General features: G+C 33.1%; 1 protein-coding gene across 1 annotated transcript in view; it reads right to left on the bottom strand.

Moving 5' to 3' along the window:
- Nucleotides 1-12,110, bottom strand: part of LOC125834031 (uncharacterized) — a 509,901-nt gene that overhangs the window by 96,072 nt on the left and 401,719 nt on the right. The gene's annotated exons all lie outside the window — the stretch shown is intronic.

Genomic DNA, 12,110 nt, shown 5'->3' with positions numbered 1-12,110 from the left:
TTGTTCCATCCTAGAAAAATCTACTACATGCATAATAATCCCTTTTTGCAACCAAGGCAAGAAAATAATAGAAAAAAGGAAAAAATATTTATTTTATTTTCTTAAAAAAGTAATATTACATAACAGGGCATGTACACATCACTTTTTTGATACAAATCCGATTGCTTGTCAAGGCGAGTTGATTGTTTTAAGGGAAAATTGTATATAATAGTAAACTATTAATTCAAATTAAATACTATAAATATAGTTTGATTTAATTGTACCTCATAGCAAATTGTTGCTATTTCACCTCTCTCCTGGTGAATCTCGCTCGCCACTCTCGTTCTCTCCCTCGCCTCTCTCGTTTTTTTTACAAACGCAAGTGTATAAAGTGTGTTTGTGTTTGTATAAAGCGAGAGAAAATTGTATATATACATATATTTTTGTTCCCCTCTCTCAGATCTCGCTCGCCACTCTCCCAGATCTCGCTCTCTCACTTGTCTCTCTCACTTTATACAAAAAACGCAAAATGTATAAAATGCGTTTGTGTTTGTATAAAGCAAGAGAAAATTGTATATATACATATATTTTCGTTCCCCTCTCCCAGATCTCGCTCGCCACTCTCCCAAATCTCGCTCTCTCAGTCGTCTCTCTCACTTTATACAAAATCGCAAATGTATAAAATGCGTGAAAATTGTATATATGCATATATTTTCGTTCCCCTCTCAACCCTCTCCCAAATCTCGCTCGCCACTCTCCCAGATCTCGCTCGCTCACTTTATACAATTGATCTTTTTGTATATGTATACCAAAGCAGATTATACAACTGTTTTTTTTTGTATATGTATATTGAATTATACATATATATGTTTGCTATGGAGCGCAGTTATGCAAACTTTGCTATAGCATACAAATATGAATTTTGTGTTTGCTATATGTGAAAGTTGCTCTTGTTTTAATGGTCACTTTCTTTCTTCTTTTATTGTTTTTTTTAATTGAAAAATGGGGATGAGGAAAAGAAAAAGGGAAAATCACTTGCGTGTACACTTTTAAAAAAATATTTACGACATATGTCAACATTATTCTTTTAACCATATATAACAATTTAGCTGAATGACAGTATTGCTAAAAGTTGCGAATGACAACACTTTTTGCTAAGTTTAAAGGAACAAAATTGTTTTAAATCAGTATTGCTAAAAGTTGACAAAAATGGTAATAAATTAAGAGAATACTTAAAAGTGGTAATTATTAAATAAAAGACCTTCACTTATGTAATTTCTCCAAAGAAGGGAAAAACGTGAGAGAGAATACAAAGTGAAAAAGCCTTCGTTCCATTCGATTTTAAAAGGATGAGTCATGAAATTAGAATATTTAAAGATAGTCGGATGCTGGATAATAATTATTAAATAATTCTTTAAGCAATTGATTGTTAGGAGAGATTTGGGAAGAGTAATGCTAAATGGTCAAAAAATTTAAAAAAGTCTATAATATTTTTTAAATTTTAAATTAACTAATCTTTTTTTCATTTTTTAATTAAAAGGTATTAAAGTTAAAAGAGTAAAAATGTTCAAAAAGGTAAAATAACACAGTGCGAATTATGTTAGTTTACCATTTTCGCCAAATTCTAACAAAATTTAAAATAAATGTTATAACCATAGTTTCATTTAATTCTAATTCGTAGCAAACACTTTGTCATTCGCCTCTCTCCCCAGAAATCTCGCTCGCCACTCTCCAGACATCTCGCTCGCTACTCTCCCTCGCCTCTCTCACTTTATACAAACTCAAATGTATAAATTGCGTTTGTGTTTGTATAAAGTGAGACAAAAATGAATATACAAATACAAATACATATCTCTTCGTCCTATACACTTATAATTATACAATACAAATTTTCCCCTTCCCAGTTCTCTATTGCCTTTCTCTCTTTCTCGCTTTATACAAACACAAATTATACAAAATACAATGTATCTATCTGTATACAAAAATACAGTTACATATACATATATAAATTTATATTTAAATACATATAATACACATATACATATACGATTGAAAATCACAACAAAAAGAATATACTTATACAACTTATAGCCAAATCACTTTTTTTTTTTGTATAATTTGTGTTTGTATAAAGCGATAGAGAGATTTGTATATATAAATCTATTTTTATACAAAATACAGTTACATATACATATTTATATTCAAATACATATAATACACATATGCATATACGACTGAAAATCACAACAAAATACATATACTTATACAATTTACAGCCAAGTCAGCTCCTTATTTGTATACAAATTCCAAATATATACTTATACAACTGGAATGAATATCAAAATATACAGATTAATAGGTCCATAACAAACATAAAATTTGTTATGGAGCGCAATTATACAAACTATACCTATAACATACAAATATGTTTTTTATCTTTGCTAAACCTATAATTTACTTAAAATTATTTGGGACACAAAACAAATACCCCATAAAAGCAAAATAATTACAACATATATCCCTTTACATTCATACCGCACTAAATAATTACACTATATACCCCTACTAATTTCGCTTAACCGATACTAAATTAGTATCATATACTGTATTGGTATCATTAAGTTTGATAATTTTGCTTAATTAATACTAAATCAATATCATATATTGTATTAGTATCATTAAGACTAATAATTTTGCTTAACTGATACTAAATCAATATATATATACTGCATTTGTATCATTAAAATTTCTTGTTAAAAAATTACTCATTAGTCAATGATACTATAAGAGTTTATATATATACTCTTATAGTATCATTGACTAATGAGTAATTTCTGAACAAGAAACCTTAACGATACCACAACAATATACATATACTCTCTTATAGTATCATTGACTAATGAGTAATTTCTGAACAAGAAACCTTAATGATACAAGCACAGTATATATATACTGATTTAGTATCAAGTTAAGCGAAATTATCAGCCTTAATGATATCAATACAATATATGATACTGATTTAGTATCAGTTAAGCGAAAATTATCAGCCTTAATGATACCAATACAGTATATGATACTGATTTAGTATCAGTTAAGCGAAAATTACCAGCGTTAATGAATGGGGGGTATGGGCTTTAATTATTTATGAAAAAATAAGTATTTCAGGAATTATTTTAAATTTGAGTATAAACTTGTACTCCCTCCGTTTCACAAAGAATGACCTCATTTCCTTTTTAGTCAGTTTAAAAAAAAATGACCTCTTTCCTTTTTTGGTAACATTTTACTTTTAGCTTTCCACGTGGCATGTTTAAGACCACAAGATTAAGGGCATTTTTGTACATTTGACATAACTTTAATTTAGGACCACAAGATTCAAAAGTCTTCTTTAATTTCTTAAACTCCGTGCCAAGTCAAACCAGACCATTCTTTTTGAAACGGAGGGAGTAATTATTTTAAATTTTATGACCCATTTATGTAGTTTCCCCAAATTATTTTTGGGTGCTTATTGAACTCTTTAATCAATTGGCTGTAGGTAGGGGTGTACAAGTCAAACCGAAAAGTCAAACCAAATCAAATAAAAAAAAACGATTTGTGATTTAGTTTGGTTGGTTTGACGGTTGAAAAAAAAAACCGACCACTCTTGATTTGGTTTGGTATTAAAAGAAAAAACGTCAAATCGAACCCAAACTAAACCGACATAATATATATATATATATATATATAATATTTTATTTATAGATAAAAAATATTATTTATAATCTACTATGTTAATATATTTTTAGTTAGTTTATAGGTTTCAATGTTTATATATTTTATTTTAAATTTGGGTTGTAAAATTTGTAAATATTTTATTTTGTATTTAGATCCGAAATTACAATTATATTGTTATAGTTTTTCAAATTCAAAGTTAACAATTTACTTTGTAAATATTTTGTTTTGTATTCAGTTTTCATGTAGCCTTTAATCTTATTAATTTAACATAATGAGTGTTGATATTTCAAAAAAAAATATTTTGTACTCATGTGAATTTTACCGTCTTTTCAAAAATTTCTATTCATTTAACATTTTTTAAGTTTAGCTTATCACACAAGTAAGTGAAACTATATTTGATCTCTTTTTCAAACACCGTATAGTTATAAAACACCAAAAAAATCAAAAAACCGAAAAAACCGACTAAAGCCGAAATCGAAAAACCGACTTTATGTGGTTTGATTTGGTTTTTAAATTTAATAAATCGACATAATTAATTTAGATTTTTTTAAATGAAAAATCAAACCAAACTGACTTATGTACATCCCTAGCTGTAGGAGTGATTCAACAAGTAACTTGATTTAGCTAAAGTTATAATCTGGTGCTTGTCAAGGCGAGTTGATTGCCTCAGTGGTACTCACTCTTTGTGGTAATTGACCATCAAGAATAATTTTATTTTATCTTTTAAAGTTATCTTACTTAGGGTGTGCATCGGTCTGTTTGGTTCGATTTTATGTATTATTAATTTGATTTCTCGACTTTTGGTTTCTAAATATGCTAACCCAATAACAAATCAATAATATATTTTTATCAATTTTCGGTTATCGATTTTTTATCTTTATCGGTTCGATTTACCCAATAAGAAAATGTCCATAAAATAATATACGCCTTCTCACTTCTCTAAATGCTTTGATATAGTGAAACAAGAAAGATAATGAAAAATTGCATCCATAAGAACATATGTAGTACGAAAGCTACAATTACATGTCACCCGTCACCGCCAAAACATAGTATGAAATTTCTAATGTTAATCAAATTACAGACCTTTACAAACTTGCAAAAGCTATTACCTACTATTACAAACTAAAACTAAAATCAAATGGTCCAACAAGACTAAAACTAAAACTAAAATCAAATAGCTACAATTGCAAATCATTACTTTAGTCTTTAGGTTTTGAGTCAACAGTAAAGACCAAAGCGGCCTAGTGTGAAGTGAATAGAATACTAATAATTTGATTAGTTATAGTGTCTAGTTATATATATTAAATTATTAATATTTAATATTTAGAAAGGGTAAAGTAGCAAAATTATTACCATCTTATTGGGTAAAAATCGAAACTGAACCAATAACCTAATAACTTTTTTTATAAACTCATTAAAAACCCAATAATCCAATAACTATAACCCAATAACATGTTTTCAATTCGATTTATTGGTCGATTCAGTTTTTGCACACTCCTAAATCTTACTTATCTTACTCAATTTAATGATAGATTGAATTTTGTATTCTTCAAGAGAAGGGACAGGTAATCTGATTATAGAAAATAGTCAAAAAATTAATAATAAAAAATTTAGAACATGGAATCAAATAAGAACACGACACCCTAAATTAACGCACCGATCAATACTTTTTTTTATTCAAAAACTAAAAGAAGTCTAGCATTCAAATCACTTCATTTTAAGAGGATGAGTCTTAAAATTAGAGTATTTATTTTTAAGGTGCTTGCCAGGACTTGTTGAACTCTTTAAGAAATTGATTGTAGAAAGATTTAGCAAGTAATTTAAACTAGCCTAAGTTTTTCTACCATTACATATCACGACAATCTGATTACTTTAATGACCTCTCATACTTTCTCTATTTACTTTAGAGGTGATCTTAATTAGCTAAGTTTTGTATTTTTCAAAAAGTAGTAGTGATGTGACAAATTTTAATTTTTAAAAATAGTATAAATACTATTTTAGAACTTGGATCAAATTAAAACACAAGCCACCCTAAATTTGATGCACCTACCCATTAATCTTTTTATTCCAAAAACTAAAGAATGTTAAGCGTTCATACCATTCCATTTTAAGAGGATAAGCTTGAAATCGAGAATTGACCTATTCATAGAGTGATCCTATGATCGATACAGGATATAGACTATCTCATTCTTTATTCTATTCTATTTCTGATTTTTTTTAGAGTATTTGTAGTTCTGTTGTCTAAGTAAAAAAATATGTTTGATGCTTGTCGGATATTGTTGAACTCTATAAGCAAACAGAGAAAATGATCAAAATGGTTCTTAGTGTATGGATAATGCTTTATTTTGATCCTTAATGTATTTTATTTGATTGAAATAGTTCTTAGTGTATAACAAATGTGTTCATTTTAATCCTTAATATATTTCACTTTGATTGAAATAGTTCTTAATGTATGACCAAAAGTGTTCATTTTGGTCTTTTTCCAAAAACCTAACAATTCTTTTTAAAAAAAGTGTTAAATTTCGCTATAGATCCTACGTGGCAAACAAAATTTACCATCGTCGTCTTTTTGTTAGCTTCAAAGAAAGAACTCCATAAAATTTAACACAATTTCTCTAGTTTCTCCAACAAAATTTACTATTTTTTCTTTTCTAAAATATTATTCTACTGAGTAATACCCATTTCTAATTTAATCAAAAGAAAATAATAAATTTTGTTAGAGAAAGTAAAGAAAATAGTGTTAGATTTCATGGAATTTTTCTTTGGAGCTAACAAAGAAGACATCAAAGGTGAATTTTGTTAGCCACGTGGATCCATAATTAAATTTAATATTTTTTTTGATAAATCTGTAAAGTTTAGGATAAAGGACCAAAATTGGCACCTTTTGTTATACAGTAATGATCATTTCAATCAAGTGAAATATATTAAGAACCAAAATGATCACATTTATTATATATTAAGGATCATTTCAATCAAGTGAAATATATTAAAGACCAAAATAAAGCATTACCCATATATTAAAGACTATTTTGATCATTTTCTAAAAAAATTAGCAAGTAACTTAATCTAGCCAAAGTTGTTATCCCATGCTTGTTAAAGCGAATTGATTGTCTTAATGGTCACTCAATTTGTGGTAATAATTGGCCACGAAAATGACTTTATTATTTTTTTCCAAAAAATTAAGATATCTTACTCTATCTAAAATCCAACTACACAACTTAACAAAAACCAAAACATTTAAAGATATGGAGGCATGTTTAAATGTCTAAGAAATATAGGGTTTCTATAAACTCCAAAAGTTAAACAAAAATACTACCAAACATTTGCGGAAAACAACTCCTAGAACCTTAAAGTCAATGTACCAAAACTCTACTAAAGACAAGTCAAAGAATAAGGGGTACAGCCCCGAAAACTAAAACATAACACCCTAATAGATAGTCTGAGTCCGAAAGAATGGACTAAACAAAAGAGAACCCATGACAGCCTGGAAAAAGTGACTCACCCTTGAATTCAGCCTCGATCAGTGATCTCCTAAATGAGGTCTGTCAGTAGCCGCCTGAAGATGCCCTGTACTCAATAAAGAAAGAGCAAATGCAGTATCAATACACAACCACAGTGTACTAGTAGGATCACGAGTTTACTCACATAAGCACAATATACAACAATCAATCACAACATAGTAAGCACACATATACAAAATACAGTTCAGTTATCAATTCAGAGAAACATACAATCTTCCATTATCAATGACAAGTAGACATAAGTATAAGAATCACAATAGTTCTCTCAAACTGTTAGTGTGTCGGAACGTGACACCCGATCCAATGCATGTGTCGGAACGTGACACCTGATTCAATATGTTTGTCAAAATGTGACACCCGATCCAATATATGTGTCGGAACGTGACACCTGATCCAGTCAGCAAAACCACAAGCACAATCACACCCATAATGAACAATGCTCATAGTCATACAATCAAGAAATGGTTTCATGGCATGTAATTATACACATACATATACTCATTTGCATTAGATTCAATTTACATTCCTTATTCTCATACATGCATGCATACAACGAAGCAATTAACTGGCATATACCACACAAACAAGAAATCAAACCATCACCTACCTTGAAATCAAGCTTGAATCCTCCTAAGACACTTAAGCCTTCCCTTTCTAAATTCTTTTCGCTTGTTCTAGGTTTACAAACGATTAATACAACGCAAGGATCAATAATTAAGATCTAATTTACTCGGATTATAACAAACCCAATAACCCAAGACCAAACCCATGATCCTAAAGTGAAGCTAAGGCTTTTCCCACCATTACCTTCAGGCCAAAACCTTCTCCCAATGATAATTACCTAAGAATCTAAGTTCTACAGATCAAAAAATGGATAAGGGGAGTAAAATCCTTACCTTTAGCCCCAAAAGTAATGGAAAACTGTCAAGAAATCACCCTGGGTCATCTCCTAACTCTTAAGAATGAAGTTTGCAGAAAAATAACGAAATTGGGGTTTTTCCCGACTTAGGTCGCGACTGGCCCGCTATGGAAGCCCCCAACTCACCACAGCGACCTCGCCCTGGCGGCTTACACGGAGACAGAAGATTGAAATTTGAGTTCCAAGCCCCCATTTCACCATACACCTTCAACCCTTAATGCTCAGAAACTACCCTTTCACGCCAAGATCAGTTTCGGGAGTTCTACTCGCCCGAATTCAATTCTGAAAAATCGTACGGGCTCCTTAACGTCTTAGCTATCTACTCATGTGATCAAAATTAAAATTATATCCCCGTTCATTACCTTATTTCTCTAGATCATACCTGACTCAAATTTCATCCAAATTTGGGCTATGCTATAATTTTCCAAGTACTACAATAAAAAATAATTCTGGCCCAAATTTCTTCCCCATTGGCTATTCCATAATGACTGAAATAGGTCGTTACAATAGATACCAATTTACCCATCACTCGTCCCCGAGTGATAAACTAGGAAAAATGGGCTAAAGTAAGATTCGAGTAGTACCTGAATCGTCAAACAACTGGGATACTTGTCCGCATATCCTTCTCAATTTTCCAAGTAGCTTCCTCAACCGAACGATGCTTTCATTGAACTTTCACGGACATAATCTTCTTAGTCCTCAGCTTCCGGATATCATGATCAAAAATTGCAATCGGTTCCTCCTTATACTTAAGGTCCTTATATAACAACACCGAGTCCCATTTTATGATGTAATCTCTGTCCCCATGATACTTCTTCAACATGGACAAATGAAACACTGGATGAACTCCATATAAGCTATGGGGTAAGGCCAATATATAAGCCACTGGCCCTACACAGTTAAAAATCTCAAATGGTCCAATGTATCGAGGACTAAGCTTGCCCGTCTTACCGAATCTCACTACCCCCTTTATGGGTGAAACCTTTAAAAGAACTTGTTCACCAGCCTAAAATGACATGTCTCTTACCTTATGGTCCGCATATTGTTTCTCTCTACTTTGGGTTACTAGAAGTTTAGCTTGAAGCCTCTTACCTTATCCTGAACATCTTTCACCAAATCAACCCCTAAAAGTTTTATATCTCTAGCCTCAAGCCATCCTATGGGTGATCTATATCCCCTCCCATAAAGTGCCTCGAACGGTGCCATGTCAATACTGGAGTGGTAACTATTATTACAGGAGAACTCACACAACGGTAGGAACTTATCCCAATGGCCTCCAAAGTCAATCACACATTCCCTCAACATGTCCTCTAACACCTGAATAGTCCTCTTTGACTGCCCATCCGTTTGTGGATGGAAAGTTATACTAAAAGTGAGTTGAGTACCCAACTCATCATGCAATTTTATCCAACACTTGGATATGAATTGGGTACCACGGTCAGAGATGATAGAACTGGGAACCCCGTGCAACCTGATGAGTCCACAAATTGAACTCATTTAGGGCTATATTTTGATGAAATTAGTGTCTTCAAATGCATGTTTTATCCCGATATCTAATGAAAGCCTTTAAGTTTCAGGTATTTGAAGTTTGAGGCAAAGCATGGACACTATTTGGCAAAAAGAAGCCGAAAGAATGAAGAAACGAAGGTCTGCGAATCGTCAAACACATTCGGCAAATCGCCAACAAATCGCATATTTGTCTTTTGTTCCAGTGTGTTGTGCCCTGAAGAAAAGGAGAAAATCAGCGATAAAAATGAGCAGTCGGTGTATCGCCGAACGACTCCGCGAAGCAATGCTACACCGCCCAATTACCCAGGATACAAAGATGCTGAAGGCAACTGACGAAAGGAGACGAAGTAGACTAAATGGTGGGTCGCCAAATGCATCGACGATTCTCACTAACGTCACTGAAAGAGCCCTCAGAGCACATTTTCCGAAAAATATAAATACTAGTTCCATTTTTATTTTTAGTAGCGATTGTTACATCATTTTACCTAGTTTTTAGATTGAAAAGTTGAGAGAGAGTTTTGCAAATATTCTCTAAGTTTTGGAGAGGGTTTTGAAACTTGAAGAAGAAGAGAGTTTCATCTTCAATTTGGAAGCGGGTCTCTTGGATTCTTCACTCTTTGCCTAAATTGAGACTTAAATCTTCATACTCATTTGATTTCGACATCATTAAAGGTATAAATTTCTATTTCTTGATGTGTGGCTAAAACACCCCCACTCTTAGGGTGTGATTTAGTAAATATGTGTTGAGATTATTGTTGGGTTTTCTTGCTGATATGTTAGATCTATTTTAATGGTGATTTCACCTAGCGGTTGTGGTTTAATTTAATGGGTTTGTAGTTGCAAATACAAAACCACCCATGTGTTTTCGGCTTGCTCGAGAGAGAGGTCGCGAAACCAAGATCGCTAGGTTAATGGCCTAAGGAGTGGGTCAACATGAGGTTCAGCCCGAGAGGGTGAGCCCTAGTCCCATATCCTAACACTCAGCTTGAGAGAGTGAGTGGGGTAAGACATATGCTGGTCTTCATGCGGCAAATAGATGTCTGAGAGGAACCCATTTGAAACGGGGTAAGTTGTCCGAGATGGAACTTATTTCCATCTAAAGTTTAGCCTAGTCACTATTATCTTGCAAATTTCTTATCGAAAGCATGTACCCAACGATTTATACGAATATATATTGCGGTCACATCCCAAGAATCCCCTCTCATTCATAGATTTCTTTGTTATTTATGCTACTTTTGCTATAACTGTGACAAAACCCCCATTGTTTATTGACACTCTTGTGTCCCCCTTTAATTTGCTATGTATTCACTCGTAAATATCTTTAGCTACGATTAGCTTTAGCACATTTGCGCTTAACCACTAATTTTCACGCTCACTCCCTTGGGACTCAACCCATTGTCTTATTTTGGTTATTATACTGTTGCATGATCGTAGACACTTGCATCGGAAGTTGTGTCGTTGATTACACAAACATCAAAAGGGCGCCGCTGTCGGGAAGTGGTGTTACGTGAAAAATTTAAGTCAAATTTTGCTTTTAATAATCGTAGTTTACTAACCTTATTTTTAGTTTTGTTTTTCTTTAAATTTGTTGGTGTAGGTAGGTTCCTTGAGTATGGCTGAGGGAAATGGTGGCAACTCGGTTGAGATGAAGCAAAAAGTCGAAAGGGACTTCACATTACCCGCACGGGTAACTCAACTGCACGAGTTGGCCACCAAAATAACAGAGGTGGAAAACCAGTGCAAGAGTCAATGGAGGTACATACCTCCTCACGAGAGAAATCAGTCTAGAGGCAGGGAGAACAACCGTGTCGAGGACACACTCCAAATCATTCTCCAAAAGATTACCGATCAAGATCAAATGTTGGAAGAGATGAATGAGAGTATTGAAGTGTTGAATCAAATGGTTGGCTTTCATTCTAGATTGATCCAGCTGATCAGGACACTTCTGAATTATGCGGTGCCTTCTCTTCACTCAAATGAACTATTGGGGTTGCCTAGTAACACTAGGGCCAACCCAACCAATGGGGAGTGAGTAAGGACTCGCGTCGAGCCACGACGTTAAATAAGGCGCTTCTTGGGAGGCAACCCAAGGTTTTAATTGCTTAAATTTGCTTTTATAAATAATAGTGTGTTAGTGGTGCATGTTTGAATGAGGAAAGTGGTGAAAAATACAAATTGGTGAGCAAATGGTCAGTCGGTATACCACCGAACAGGTCGGCGTGCTCGACCTGATTCGCCGTTTGTCTTAACTCAAGTTTAAATTAGAGCCTGTAAAACTCGGCGACCTTGAGAAGCAGTTTGGCGCATCGCCAACTTGGTCATCGATCTCGACTTAGACCACCATCTTGATCCCAAGAAATTGACAAGTCTGTAACAATCGGCGGTATAAGTGACCACTCGGCGATTCGCCGAGTGGATCGGTGATTGCAACTAACGTCGCCGAACGAGCGTAAACTGGATGATTTATAAAG

The sequence above is a fragment of the Solanum verrucosum genome, unplaced genomic scaffold, assembly GCF_900185275.1.
Source record: "Solanum verrucosum unplaced genomic scaffold, falcon-dt-bn FXZP01000108.1, whole genome shotgun sequence".
NCBI lineage: Eukaryota > Viridiplantae > Streptophyta > Magnoliopsida > Solanales > Solanaceae > Solanum > Solanum verrucosum.
Note: the sequence above shows the minus strand (reverse complement) of the source record. Positions and strands in the feature narration are given on the sequence as shown.